Genomic DNA, 14,041 nt, shown 5'->3' on the forward strand with positions numbered 1-14,041 from the left:
CGACGCAGCGCCGCCGAGCTCTGACTGGAATCGTAAAAGGAGCAGGCCAGGCAGTCAGTTTGAACCCAGAACCGGGCATTCGGGACCGGCCGGGCTCAGTCACGGGCAGCGGGGGCCCTGCGCGCTGATCACAACACAGAAATCATCCAGCAGGCACCCTGGCACCGCAGCGAGGCGGGGCGGGGCTGGGCAAGGAGCAGCTACGGAAACGCTCCGCAGTTCCCAGCGGTCTCCAGCCCCGGGAAAGGGCCATGGATTCCTCAGGAAGCAGCTGCCGCGCTGGACGGGCTGCGATGGAAACACTGGACATTGGCAGGGGCTGCTCGGGGAGGTGTGCAGGTGTCCAGGGAGGGACTGGACTCTGCTCTGGTGACGAGGTGGGATCGGCCACAGGCTGGACTCTGTGGTACTGGAGGACTTTCCCAGCCTCCCTGCTCCTGGGATTCCCACCCTCGCTGCCAAAGCCCTTGGAAAGAAGGAGGAGCCGCAGGTGAATTGTCAGCTCTCGCACGGGGCGAAAGGGGCGGCTGGTCGGGATTTGATCCGAGTTTTTGGGAAAGCAGCAGCAAGTGGGACTTCAGGCCCTGCTACATAAATCACCCTTGCCTTTGACTCCCGCTTCCACCGAACCCCCCGGAGCTCCTGTCTCCTTCAACAAACACCTGTTTGGAGGTTTTTAAATGCCTGCTTCCCCAGAGCTATGTTAGAATAAGGCGCGGGTTTAATTGCAGTGAGAGGAGGGGGAAAGGTATGATTTCCGAAAGGACAGAATACTCGGGATATTTATGGCCCCATTTAGCGCGTTGCTTTGCCTTAAAGAGGTGGGGATTTACATGTGTTAAGTGCTCCTACAAATCTCCTTTACCCTTTCCTGGAAAAGGGCAACACAATAATAATTGTTAAATTTATGTGGTAAGACGTCTGTACTGTAGAGCTCGGCAAACGGAGCTCCACACACTTCCTGCCTCTACTTTCTATCCCTGAACTGTCTCCATTGAAATTCCCGACTGTCCTGGGATCCAGTGGAGCGGCTGCCGGGGAGGCTCCGTCACTGCTGCTCCTTCCAGGAAGTTTGGGCAGTTTCTCTGCCTGTGGCCTGAAGTTAAGAAAATGTAACTACAATGCCAGCATATCCTCATGGAATCCTTTGGAATCACAGGAACTGAGGTTGGAACAGAGCTCGAAGACCACTGAGTCTAACCCTGCCCAGGCCACCACTGCCACATCCACATCCTCCGGGAACGGGAACTCCGCCGCCGCCCTGGGCAGCCGTGCCAGCGCCTGACCACCTTTCCCAGGAAGGAATTCTCCCTAAAACGCAAGCCGGAGCCAAGCGCTGAGACGCGGCAAGTGACGGGAGCATCTCTTCCTCTGCACCCGTACAACAGAGGCCGCAGGAAATGTCAGAGGTGCTAATCAGGTGCTAATTGTTGTTTGTTTATCCCTCTGCCGAACCCCTCCGAAGCAGCCGGGATGAACCCGCCGTGAACTTTCCTCGCAGAGAACGCAACCCCCGGCTGGGATGCCAGGGGAGGCGCGGGCTGGGAAAAGGCCCTCGTGTTTGTGTTCCCCGCGCTCCGCAGCGAGCCCTGGAGAAAGCGCCTTTCCAAAGGCACTGATAGGCAGTCAGCTCCTCCGGGAGAACGGTGTGTTCCCAGCCGAGGCGTGTTAGGCTGAGATTTATCACAGTTTGCGTTTCAGAACTCCTGGCTCCCTTCGCTTTCCCTGCTTTCCCCAGCCTCTGCTGCCTTCGCTGCTATTCCGGGTCTGCTCGGGTCACAGCGGGAGTGGCACATACCTGTGGATTTCGGGATGCGTGGGAATGCCGCGGCTCTGAGGTGTGACAATCCCGGGAGGAGCGGAATGGGGCTGCCTGGAACACTTCCAGGGCTGGGGCAGCCACAGCTTCTCTGGGAAACCTGTGCCACCCTCACAGCCGGGAATTGCTTCCCGATATCCCATCTGTCCCTGCCCTCTGGCAGTGGGAAGCCATTCCCCTTGTCCTGTCCCTCCGTGCCTTTTCCAAAGTCCCTCTCCAGCTCTCCTGAAGCTCCTTCAGGCACTGGCAGGGGCTCTGAGCTCTCCCTGGAGCCTTCCCTTCTCCTGTGTGGGCACCTCGCGCCCTCCTCCCATCACACACCAGGTAACCTGGACCTCCAGTTCCAGCTGTTAGCCACCGGCTCTCCCAGCTCTCCGAGCTCCAGAGAAAATCCCAAGGTATAAATCCAACTGCAAATCCCTGTGATTGCCCGGCTCCCGGCGCCAGATGATTTTGGTTTACCCTTCCCACACAGAGCTTTGTGCATCAACCACCGGGGACCATTGCCTGCTCGTGTTGCGCACACATTCGGCAGCTGTTTGCCCCCAAAATGCACTAAATCCATCCTTTCCTGGGCATATCCCACACACCCTTCTCTCTTCTCATTTCTCTGCCCCAAAATTCCAAGACAGTCAGAGCAGCAAACCCATGGAACAGAGGAGTTAAGAGTTACAGGCAAAATCATTGCAGGGTTGTTGGAATTATCCTAATTAACCATTTCCCGGCTGGGGAGCTGGGCTTGAGACCCTGCAAGGGTTAAGGCGGGCTGGCTGGGCTGGAGAGGTGCAGGAAAGGCTCCTCCAGGTGGGCACATCCACAACCTTATGGATGCCATGATCCCGAGGATCCGAGGGACTCCCCAGGTGCTTTTGAGTTTATCCATCCCCGATCCCAGCCCCTGCTCTCCTCCCTTTGCCTGTTTATCTCCAATCTGTCTATTTAGATTCCTCCTAAACAAGATGGGAATATCTCGGTGCCTGTTGGTGAGACTGTTCCGCATCCATCTGTTATTTACATCGTTCGTTTTCCTGAGGTGTCTCCAACAAACCCTGGCTGGGTGCTCTGTATGCGTTATTAATAAAACAGCTGTAAAAATATTAACTGTACGGCCTAATTGTCAGCCCTGACCGGGAGCCAAATCCATCCCGAACGGATGTGAGCCCTGGAATGTGGCTGTTCTCCAGCCCTGCTCCGTGCTTTGCTCCTGAGCACTTCAGTTGCAGGACTGGCAGGGACCTTAAGGACCGCCCCGTGCCACTGCAGGGACACCTTCCCCTATCCCAGGGTACTCCAAGCCCCATCCAGCCTGGCCCTGGGCACTCCCAAAGATGGGACAGCCACAGTTTCCCTGGGAATCCTGTGCCAGGGCCTCCCCGCCGTCCCAGGAATTCCATGTGTCCGTGAAAGCCACGGCGGGATGGTCAGAGGTGTGGGACCATCTCACTCCACTCAGTGGAAGTTCTCCCAAAGCAAGGTTCATTGTAGGGAAATCCCAGGATTTAAGCCACCACTCTGGTCTTTCACCAGGCGCCTCTTTATTCCATCCAAGTCATGGCCCCTGGGTTTGCTGACTCCTCCTCCTTCTGAAGGGCGCCCTGTGGAAAGGGATGAGCAGCTCCAGCACCTTTCAGGGACACTTCCCAAAGGAATGTGCTCACTAGGTCAGGAAAACTCTTTAATTTTGGGGATCTATGGCTATCGAAGCTCTTGAAGGGAAAGGGCACCAGGAGCTGGGCTGAATCCAGGAGCCATGGCTGTGCTTTACCCCGAGCTGTGCTCTCCCGGGAGCTGGAGGCTGAGGATGAGTGTTTGTGGCATTTTTGATGTTTCCATGGGGATTGCTATAGAAACAACTCTGCTACCCCTTCATTTATTAATTTACTTTGTTAGGGAACCAAAGGTAAACTACAGCTCCAAAGAAACAATGGCTTGAAAGAGATTTTGCCATCCACGCTTCATTTTCCAGCGAAAGGGCCTTGAGTTTGTGTTTAAAGGACAACATTTGCAGCTAATTTAATCCAGTCAAAGGAATGAGATTCCACAAGGTTTCCTTTGAGACTGGAAAACAACAGCTGATCTGTGTCATAACACATTACAGCGAGCCGAGCCGTGCTTTAGCAATCCTGCTGCGGAGCATCCCTCGGCAGCCGAGCTCCAGCTTGCCCTGGCCCTGCGGAAGGCGCGGAGAGCTCCCACAGTCCTGGGCTGCTCTGGGCTGGAAGGGACCTGAAAGCTCAGCAGCTGCCAGGGGCAGGGCCACTTTCCTCTAGCCCAGGCTGCTGAGCTCCAAACCATCCTTCCCGTGCTGGGGGAGGCTGGGATGGGCAGGGACACGAAGGAAAGGCAGAGCATGGAACGGTTTAGATGACAGGGCGCAAACATTCCACACTGCAGCTCTGTCGTACAGACCGGATTCCTGGGTAACCACCTCCCCATGCTTCTGGAAAACCCTGGCTGTGTTTAGGGCACTTCCCAGTCCCCTGATAAGCCTGGAGTTACCCAGGAGAAACACGCAGCTCATTTATTCCCCTCACAGCCAAGCCCCTGCCCATCCATGAATTCCATATGATCAACAGAGGGTTTAATGGAAGTGCTGCTGGTTTAACCCCGTGACCAGAGTGTCATAAGGGGCAAGCAGCAGTTAAACCCACGTGTGAAGCTTGGGCTCTACAGCAAGAGTGGGAGCTGTTCCAGGGCCCCAAAGGGTCCTCAAATCATTTTGTTTTATGGTGGGAATGGAAGAGCATCAAAAAACCCAACCTGACATTTGAGAGTGGTTGAAAACTCCCTGCAAAACCCCACTCTGGGCTCCAGCTCCTTCCCAAGGTCTCAGCCCTCAGTGATTGTTGTGTCTCTGCAGCTCAGCTTGTTTTCCTCCTGTTCTTGTTTTCATGTAAGAGTTTTATTGATGTCCTTTTTTAGAAAAAGGAAGAGACATTTTCCTCTTTTCATTCTATGCTGTGCATGAAAGATCCCCTGCCTCAGCACGCGGAGCTGCGGCACGGAACCCTGGAATGGTTTGGGTGGGGAGGAACCTCAAGGCTCACCTCTCTCCTTCCCTTGCTCTTGGCAGGGACCCTGCACCGTCCCAGGTCTCTCCAAGCCCTGTCCTGAAGGGGTGGGGCCGGAGTTGTGCGTTCAGGGAGAGCAGGGAATGTGGCTCTTTGGGCCGGGGAAATGTCACTGTCCCCTCAGCATGGCTCTGCGTATTCTCCTGTACACACTGAGCTGGGCCTGGCAGGAAAAATCTGCTTTTCCCTGCACATTCCGGGGTCACGGCACAGGTGGAACAGCCCAGGGGACAAAAAAAGTGAGCTGGGAGCAGCTGCAGTGCCGACCTGGATTCTGCTCCCTTCCAGGAGCTGAGCCTGGAATCGGGGCTGGGATTACTCCAGGGCTTCCCAGGGGCAGAGACCCTGCACCTCCGAGGGGATGGCCAGGGGACGCAGAGGTGATAAAACCGGATAAAATCCGTAAGATCTGCCCTGGAGGCAGCAGAGTGTGGCTGGAGCTGCGGCAATCCATGGGAAGGGGGGACGGGCACGGAGCAGGAATGGCCAGCAAATCTCCATATGGCAGCCGGCTTCTCCTGGCGGCCCCAAATCAAGTTAGGATGGGTCGGTGGAATTGCATTTCATTGTTATTTTTAATATTCGAGATGTAGCTTAGATTGCAGGCCCGGTGCTGCACCAGAGGGAGAGGTATCCATCAAATAGCAGCTCGGGATAATTTCTCCGGTTCGGAGGGACCAGGAGAAATGTCAGGAGGAAAAACTTGTTCCAGAAAAGATTGATTCGATCTTACATGGGAACGCTTTAAATCCAGGGTAGCAAATTCTATCAGTACCTCGTTTGGAGAGTGAGGAATGAGTTGGATTCTTTGGAAGGGAAGGGAAAGGTTCATGTGCCAAATCCAAGGGAAATCCAAGTGTCCCAGTGGAGAAGCCCACCAGAGTCCCACCTTCATTTAGCACTGAGAGGATTTATCATGGAATGATTTAGGTTGGAAGGGACCTTAAACCCCATCAGTTCCAACACCTTCCCCAGCGCAGGCTGCTCCGAGCCTTGTCCAACCCGGCTTTGAGCACTTCCAGGGATGCAGCATGCACCACCTGTGCACTGGCACCTCCCCACTCCCAGGGCTCTCCACAGGAGCTGGAGCAGAGCCCGGTGCTCAGTGGTGAGCAGGGACAACCCCACGGCAAACCCCCGTGCAAAGCCAGGACCCAGGCCCAGCCTCGGTTAAATGGGACTGAGGAACAGGAATCACCCGGTGCCTCTGGAAACTCGACTCCTTGTCTCGAGAGAGGATCTGCAGCTCTTTCAGATGCACAGACATTTCCTGCCCTACTTAAAATGGGGGCAGATTTCCAAAAATGTTTGGGTATTAAAAGACGCGGGGTCCTTGGGAAGCAGGGAAGCGGTGACACCTGTGACAACGAGCAGCCTATTTCCGACCGCGTTCTCAGGTGCCTGCCGAGAAAAGGCACTTCCCACGGCGCGATCCCGACGTGTCGCCGAGCCGAGCCCCAGATCCTCAGGGGTATTTTGGGACCTCTGAAGCCGAGACCTTGGCCACGGCTGTTTGAATCCATGTGGAATCATGGAATGCTTTAGGCTGGAAGGGATTTTAAGGATCAGCTCACTCCACCCCATGACCAGGTTGCTCCAAGCCCTGTCCAGCCTGGCCTTGGACACTTCCAGGGATCCAGGGGCAGCCACAGCTGCTCTGGACACCCTGTGCCAGGGCCTCCCCACCCTCACAGCCAGGAATTCCTTCCCAATATCCCATCTAAACCTCTCCTTTTCATTCCTGGATGTCACCCCTGGCCTCCCTTTGCCTCAGATCTCCTGGAAAACTCTCAGCGCTCGCAGGTGACATTTCTGTCCAGTTCTCCCCAGCAGGTGAGGATGAAATTCCATGAACTTTCAATCCCACCTCAGTGTGGCAGGACAAATCGGCCTCCCAGCCGAAGGCACCGCGCTGCCGTGGGAGCGGTCGTGCCCACGCTGCCATCTCCTCACCTCACTGGTGTTCGGTTTCCATTTGCCTTTCACCACAGACTGCATAAGCTCTTGCTCCAACGGCAGGTTTATGAAAAGGGGTCACTTCCCGACCCCACCCACCTCATTCACTTATGGAATTCGTGGGCCTCAGAGGCCGGGCAAGTGAGGGATTTCAAACAGCTCTGCTGCCCATTTTTATGGCAACAGTGCAGTCCCAGGAGGGCACTGGGCACCAGTGGTTTGTGTGTCCCCACCAGGAAACCGCTAACTGGAAAACCATGGAGCAGGTAAGGAACACAGCGCTTTCCCCAGGAACCAGTCTGGGACAGCTCTCCGTGTGCCCCCGTTCCAGGCGGGAATGGCACCTGCCAGCCCTGCTTCGGCTCCCGAGCTCCAGCTGCAGCGGGAACGCACAGGATGCCGTGTCACACATGAGTGACTCCCGGGCAGGCCAAGTGACAGATGCGTTTCCTCGACTCCAGGCCAGGCTCCAGCACAAACCACTCTTCATTTATCAATAATTGGGCCTTAATTTCATTTGGCAGTGCTGGAGCAGCATGCTCAGCTTCCTCTCCAATAGACTCCTGCTAATTAGGCTGGCTCTGGGCATCAATCTCTTGATTTGAGCCTCTAATAATCAACCCAGATCTTGCTTTTTCCACAGGACGTGGTGGCTTTATCCATAACTCATTATTAGCCATAATGGAATGGGAATGGGAACCGCTCTATTATTGATGGCTCGGAGAGGCAGGAGCTGGGATCACACTCTGCCTGCTCACACGGAATCAACGTCTTGATTCCTTTGGCACCTCTCTGGAATAATAAATGTCATGTTCCATTAGTCCTCAGGCACCAAAAAGGGGATTTTTTGTTCACTTGGAGTCTATTTATCAGGGGGGTTTTGGGAAAGGGTTAATAGAGGCACAGAAGTTTGGATGTGGGCTGGCCAGAGAGGCTGGGGACTCCCCATCCCTGGAGGTGTCCCAGGCCAGGTTGGGCGGGGCTTGGAGCAACGTGGAATAGGGGAAGGTGTCCCTGCCCGTGGAACTGGATGTGCTTTAGGGTCCCTCCCATCCCAAAGCACTCCATGATTCTGTGTAAATGTGGCCTCAGCGTCTGGGCATTGGGACCATTATGGTTCCACCCTGCTCACTGCTGGGGTTGAACAATCCATCTCCACAGGAATTCTGGGCACCAGCTTCCTTCATTTCCCAGGTAAATGATGGCAAAGAGTAAAATCCAGAGGGAGTCGATCTGATGTCATTTCCCCCTCTATCCCACTGCCCAAACCCGACCTTCCCAAAGCCTTTTCCTGCCTGCAGGTGACAGACTGAGGGCTCCGTTCCCACTCCCAGCTTTAGGGGAGTGTCGAGCCCCAGCGATTCTCTCCAGGGCTCGGCTCCCAGCGGTGTTTTCGCTCTGAGTGTTTCCTGGCACAACCCAGCTCGGCGATGGCTCCTGGGGGCTGATTGCTGTGCCCAGATGAGCTCTCAGAGTTTGCTGCACGATCCAATCCATGGCATAATTGAAGAGGATGAGGAACAAAATTCCTCCTTGTTTCACCCCAGTAACTCCTCCAAATTCAACAGAGAGCTCCATATGGTCCCGCACGAGTTGGGAAATGTGTGGATCATGCCAGAATAAATGAAATCTCCCAGGTCTTGGTGGCTGGTTATTATTAAAGATCTGTCCCAGCAATTCACTGGGATTGAAAGGGATTGCAGCCACTGGAAAAATGATGGATAGTGCTGCCGTGCAGCTCAGAGAGGGATGGAAAAACCTGGGCTCGCAGTGCTTGGCTGAACAGCACCGTGCCCACATGTGCTCCCTGGGCTCCTGGAAAAGCCCAACCTCCCTGCTTCAAACCCACTGATTCCCAGGAAGGAAGCAGATGGATTTCAAGGGCCTCTTCCCAAATAAGCTGTGCAAGTCCTGGGAGACATCTCGTCCCAGAGGGTGAGAAATCTGGGAGCGCTGCTGAGCCCAGGGCTGTTCCAGCGCCGGGATCCAGGCTCTGCATTCCCGGCTGCCACCCAACAGAGGCAGGACTTGGACACCTGTTAAGGGTTCGAGCAGCTCCTACAGCTTCTTTCAGCTGGGCATGTCAGGTAATGGGACAGAATTCCATGGGCGAAGCAGAGGCGCTACTGAGGATGTGGGAAGGGTGCTCAGGCACATTTGGAGTTCCCATCCCAGGCCAAGTCCAAGGAAAGCCTGGAGGTGGCACTCGGTGCTCTGGGCTGGTGACAAGGTGGGGACCGGGCACAGGTTGGACTCCATAATCCCGAAGCTCTTTTCCAATTGGAATAATGCTGGGATTCGGATTGCAAACTCAGGGTTCACTTCCCAATCAAACCTTTGCTGTCTGAAGTAATCCCAGAGAACAAAATCCTATTTTTTCCCTGATTCAGCCACAGAAGGAAGGCAGCCCAGGCCCACCTCAGCTCAGCAGACGGATTCCAAATTCCATTCCTGATGATTTGAGGATGTCCAACTCCTTCTGGTGCCCCTTGCCCTGGGCTGCAGCCCTGCCACTTAAAAAAGATTTGTTCTGAGGGTTTCAGTGGCCCTGGGCCCTTAGCATTTCTTTTGGCCTATAAACAAATTTTATCGTTTTATTGGAGTGAGGAAAATTGCTGCGTCCATCTTGGGATGTGGAGTATTATCCCATTAAGGACAAGTAGATGATTAATAAAATAAGGCTTTAAAAATATTATTTTGGAGGATAAAGTTGCTAAGCTTGGTTTTATTACAGGACTTTTTACTTTCTTGTTTCCTCACATCCAACTTCTCACCCTAACACTGGGAAAGGCCGGAGCAGGGAGATGTGGGCTGCAGCGGGAGCAGGGATTGCTCTCCATGCTGCTCCCAGCTTGATAGGATCCTAGGATTTCCTGAGGTGGAAAGGGCCCACCTGGATCACGAGTCCAGCTCCTGGCCCTGCACGGGGCACCCCAAAATCCCACCCTGTGCCTTGAGCTCTGGCAGCCTTGGAGAGGTGACCCCCTCCTGGGGATGGGGTGTGGGAGGGCCCATCCTGCCCTGGCCGCATCCAGGATGTGCCAGAGAGCTCCAGTCCTGCTCGGACTGGGAAGTGGATCCTATGGACTGATGGAAGAGGTCCCTGCAGCAGAACCAGGATTTCCCAACCCTCTGTCAAACGGCAGGAAAGGCCCAGCCCACTGTGCGAGCACAGGATCCCATCCCGGTGTGCTCATCCCAGAAAAGCTCACAGCCTGGAGCAGCAGTGTTTCCCCAGAGAGCGGGACAGGGTTGGAGCACATTCCAGAGCCCTCATTCCCTGCCCCTGGCGCTGGGAAGGGACCCCTGGAGCACCCGCGGCCCCTTCCCTTGGCTGCCCCCACGTATCGATCCCTTCCTCATTCCCAGACTTTTCTGGGCGGTTACCATGGCAATGCCTTGCCTCAATAGGGTCCTTGTGAACTTGTTTACCATCCCAATTATAACATTTCCCAATCCAGGCTCATTCTGACAGCTCCGTGTCTCCCATCTGTGCCTGATCCCATCCGCACTTCCACAACAATGCCCGCCAGCTCCCGCACTCCCCACGCCCGGCCCGCAACTTCTCCATGGCCACAATTCCCACTTGCAGGCAGTGCAGGATTCGGGGCTCGACGTCCAGCTGGGGCCGTGTCCAGGGCATGCCTGCCACGCTGGAGGCTCCCACATTCCCGCTGAGGAAAAAGAGGAGCTTTCCCATTGAGCTTGTGTCCGTGTGGGACAACACAGGATGGAGGGAGCTGCCTTACCTCGGTGGGGACGGCGCTGGAGTAGGGGTGGGAGATGCCCCAGGCCCCCGGGAGCTGGGGGATGCAGGATCCCTGGAGCACCCAATGCCTGAGGGTGCAGTGCCCTGGAACCCCGGGAGCTGGGGGATGCAGGATCCCTGGAGCACCCAGTGCCTGAGGGTGCAGTGCCCTGGAACCCCAGGAGCTGGGGGATGCAGGATCCCTGGAGCACCCAGTGCCTGAGGGTGCAGTGCCCTGGAACCCCAGGAGCTGGGGGATGCAGGATGCCTGGAGCACCCAATGCCTGAGGGTGCTTTGGATGGAGCCTTTTTCCCTTCTGGTCCATCCAGGCTAGGCAGGACCTGAGTGTGGACATTGTGGAGCCAAGGAAAGGATCAAGGAATATGTGGTGTGTTCTCCTCTGGACAACACCAGAGCACCAAAATGCCATAAGGAAAACCTGTTATTTTATCAGAAAGAGCAGGAAAACGTACAGGAAACCAGAGGCTTTCACACACCTGCCAATGGAGCGATTGGAATGGATCCCTTAATCCTGCAGGCAGGAAGGCACTGACATCCATGGGGGAAGCTGCAGCCAACGAATTTCAGGCTGGAGATAAGCAGGCTTGGGGACGAATTTCCAACTGGGAGGAGAGTGCAGCCACTGGAAGCTCCAAGTGTCCAAATGAAGACCTTCTGGAAGTTTCCTCTGGCAGGACTGGGCCGGCTGCAGCTATTCCGGGGCGGAGATGAAGTTAGAGCTGATAAAGGTCCCTTGTCCCTGGATCTGGAAAAGAAAAGCGCACTTAAAAAAAAGGAAATCTGTGCTGGGGTGGCGGCTGCCAAGGCGTGACTCAACCCCAACATGCGCAGATTCCTCCCCGCTTTCCAAATAACTCCGACTTCTCAATGGCTTCATTATGAGCCTCTGAGGGAGCATTGTCAGGATGGGGCTGGATGGAGGCTCGCTCCCTGTGCTTCCGTCCCCTCCCGAGCCCCGGCCATCCCGGGAACGCTGCTGCCACTGGGTTTTCCCCAGGAACACAAAGCAAATCTGGCTGGCAGCGTGTGGCTGGGCTTAGAAAAATCCAAAGGGCTTTGGCAGATAAGCGGGAAAGGGAATGGTGCAGATGGCCAGGAGAAGTTCCTGAGACACCAGGGAAAAACAATATTGCTCTGGGAAAGGGCAAAACAAACAAAACACAACAGGAATTCGCAGTCCCTCAATGAAAACATTGGAATCTTCCCCACGGATCATGTGAACTGCCTGAACACAGTGCCTGTTCTTCGGCTGAGGGCTGGACATGAGCATCCCAGAATCCCAGAGTGGGTTCAGTTGGAAAAGACCTCCAAGACCATCTTGTCCAAGCTGTGCCCAGTCCCCACCTTGTCCCCAGCCCAGAGCACTGAGTGCCACGTCCAGGCCTTCCTTGGACCCCTCCAGGGATGGGGACCCCAAACGTCCCCGGGCAGCCCCTGCCAGGGCCTGAGCACCCTTTCCATGGAGAAGTCTTTTCCATGCCCAGGGAAGGGGGGTGTTTCCCACCCCACTCCCCAAGCCTGGAATGCAGCACGGATTTATTCTCTCAGTACAAACAGCACAGGAGATCACACACTTGAACAGGCTTCCAAAGCACCATTTCTCTCTTTTTCTCTCATCTCATTTTCATCCCATTCCTCTTTCTCTGATTCCAATTTCCAATCCTGGAACAGCAATTGAGAGACTTTTGCTTATGAGCAGCAGCAAAAGGCACTGGGAACTCAGTGAGCATGGGAAGAGCCAAGCAGCAGCTTTGGAGTCCTGGATCTCCATCTTCCTGCCCGTGGTCATCCCGCCCCTCCCCGCCTGGAATGGGAGCTTCCATCCCCATCCACATCTGCCTCTCCATGTGCCGTGGGGAGCTTCCCTCTCCATCCATTTGTGATGCTCCCGAAATGATGGCTCAGGGTTGCTGTGTTTTTTCAGCTCCATTTTGTGGGGTTGCTTGCCATTAAATCCCAACTCCATTCCAGCACTGCCCGTGGCAGGCAGTTTTAGGGAAGTGCCGCCATGGCTGCCAGGATATTTGGGCCGGACTTTGTTTTTTAATCCCACTAAGCCCGGAACATCTTTCACTCCGTTTGGAGCGACGGAGCTGGAAAAAGAAGAGCACAGAAGGCCTGTGTTAAAAATGGATGTGGCTGTGCCACAGGGATGGGCTCGGACTCTCCCACTCGCGTCTGCAGTGCCGTGGATGTGGGCACAGGGAAAGGGCACAGAGGACCCTTTCATCCTCATCCCTTTGGTTGCCCAGCTCCTGCCTGGAGCTCACACCTGCAGAAATCTCTGTGGAACATGAATTAGATCCAGAAGCTCTGGGTTCGCTGCCCTCCGGAGGGTTCATTGTAGCACATTCCATCTGATTCCTGCCCCAGCGGGAAGGGGAACAGGAACCAAACCCAGCTCCTGGGGTTTGTGGATACTGGAACGGTGTCTCTGTCCAATGGAACATCTCCTTGCAGTGCAGCATCACACCAAACCCCTCTCCAGCTCTTGCTCTTCCTCCTTCCCGCTTAACCCACGCTAGTTTTCAAACAACACCTATGCCACTCCCAAACGCCTCAGGAGACGGTGATTTGCTAAAACAGGGGCTTAATGTTCCACTTCCTGTATCATTTGGATGGTTTATTAGGATGGAAGGAAGGAGCTTGGAGCCTGCCGGAATTTGAGAGAGAAAGGGGGAAACTGTGCTTACGGAATTTCTGATCCGCGTTAGTTTTAATGGAAGCAGCATCACAGTTTAACTGGGAGACGTGGAAGCTCCAGCTCCAGTGGCTGCTGTAATTAGGCGGGAAGGGAGGCGCCGGGAATGACAGCTTTCCATTTGCAGTACAAACACTCTTCCCAAAATTACGGGTGCTCGGCAACAAATGTGACACCTGTGTGAAGGCAGGGAGGAGCAGCTCTCATCTCCATCTGAAAGGAGAGTGGAAGCACAAGCCAGCCTGCGCAGTGGGAATGTGGAGTGGCGGAGGCTGTTGGAAGAGTGACTCCATGGGATCCGAGTGGCTCTGGATAGCGGGGAGTCCGTCCTGCCACTGGTCCTGCCTGGAGGCTGGAAGGGCTTCAGCTCTGCCCTCCACCCCCTTCCCACTCTGCAAACCCTGTTGTTTCCGGGCGCTGCTCCCCAGCTCCCGACTCCTGCTGCCCCTCTTCCTCCCGCTCCGCGGGGACGGAGGGCGCCGGCGGGGTCGGAGCTGGGAGAGGCCGCTCCGTGGGGGTTCGGGAGCTGCTTCGCTTTAGGGAAAAGCAACAATCGCCTCCATTGAGCTGCTGGGAAGTGAATCCCAGCAGTGGATGGATGCACGTAGCTCCCGGGACATCTGTGGCATCTCTGTCCCATCCTCCAGCCTTCCTCCTCTCCTGCGGGTCCTTTTCCAGCTCCTTTCCCCCAGCCCGGCTTCTCCGAGGCTCTGCAGCAGCTCTC

At 55.3% G+C, this 14,041-nt stretch overlaps 1 long non-coding RNA gene across 3 annotated transcripts in view; it reads right to left on the reverse strand.

Moving 5' to 3' along the window:
- The window catches only part of LOC116437813, a 109,903-nt gene that overhangs the window by 51,561 nt on the left and 44,301 nt on the right, over positions 1-14,041 (reverse strand). For all 3 annotated transcript variants that reach the window (XR_004237487.1, XR_004237485.1, XR_004237486.1), the window contains exon 4: positions 11,093-11,361. This is a non-coding gene — a long non-coding RNA (uncharacterized LOC116437813). The remainder of the gene's footprint in view (positions 1-11,092; positions 11,362-14,041) is intronic.

The sequence above is a fragment of the Corvus moneduloides genome, chromosome Z, assembly GCF_009650955.1.
Source record: "Corvus moneduloides isolate bCorMon1 chromosome Z, bCorMon1.pri, whole genome shotgun sequence".
Classification (NCBI taxonomy): Eukaryota; Metazoa; Chordata; class Aves; order Passeriformes; family Corvidae; genus Corvus; species Corvus moneduloides.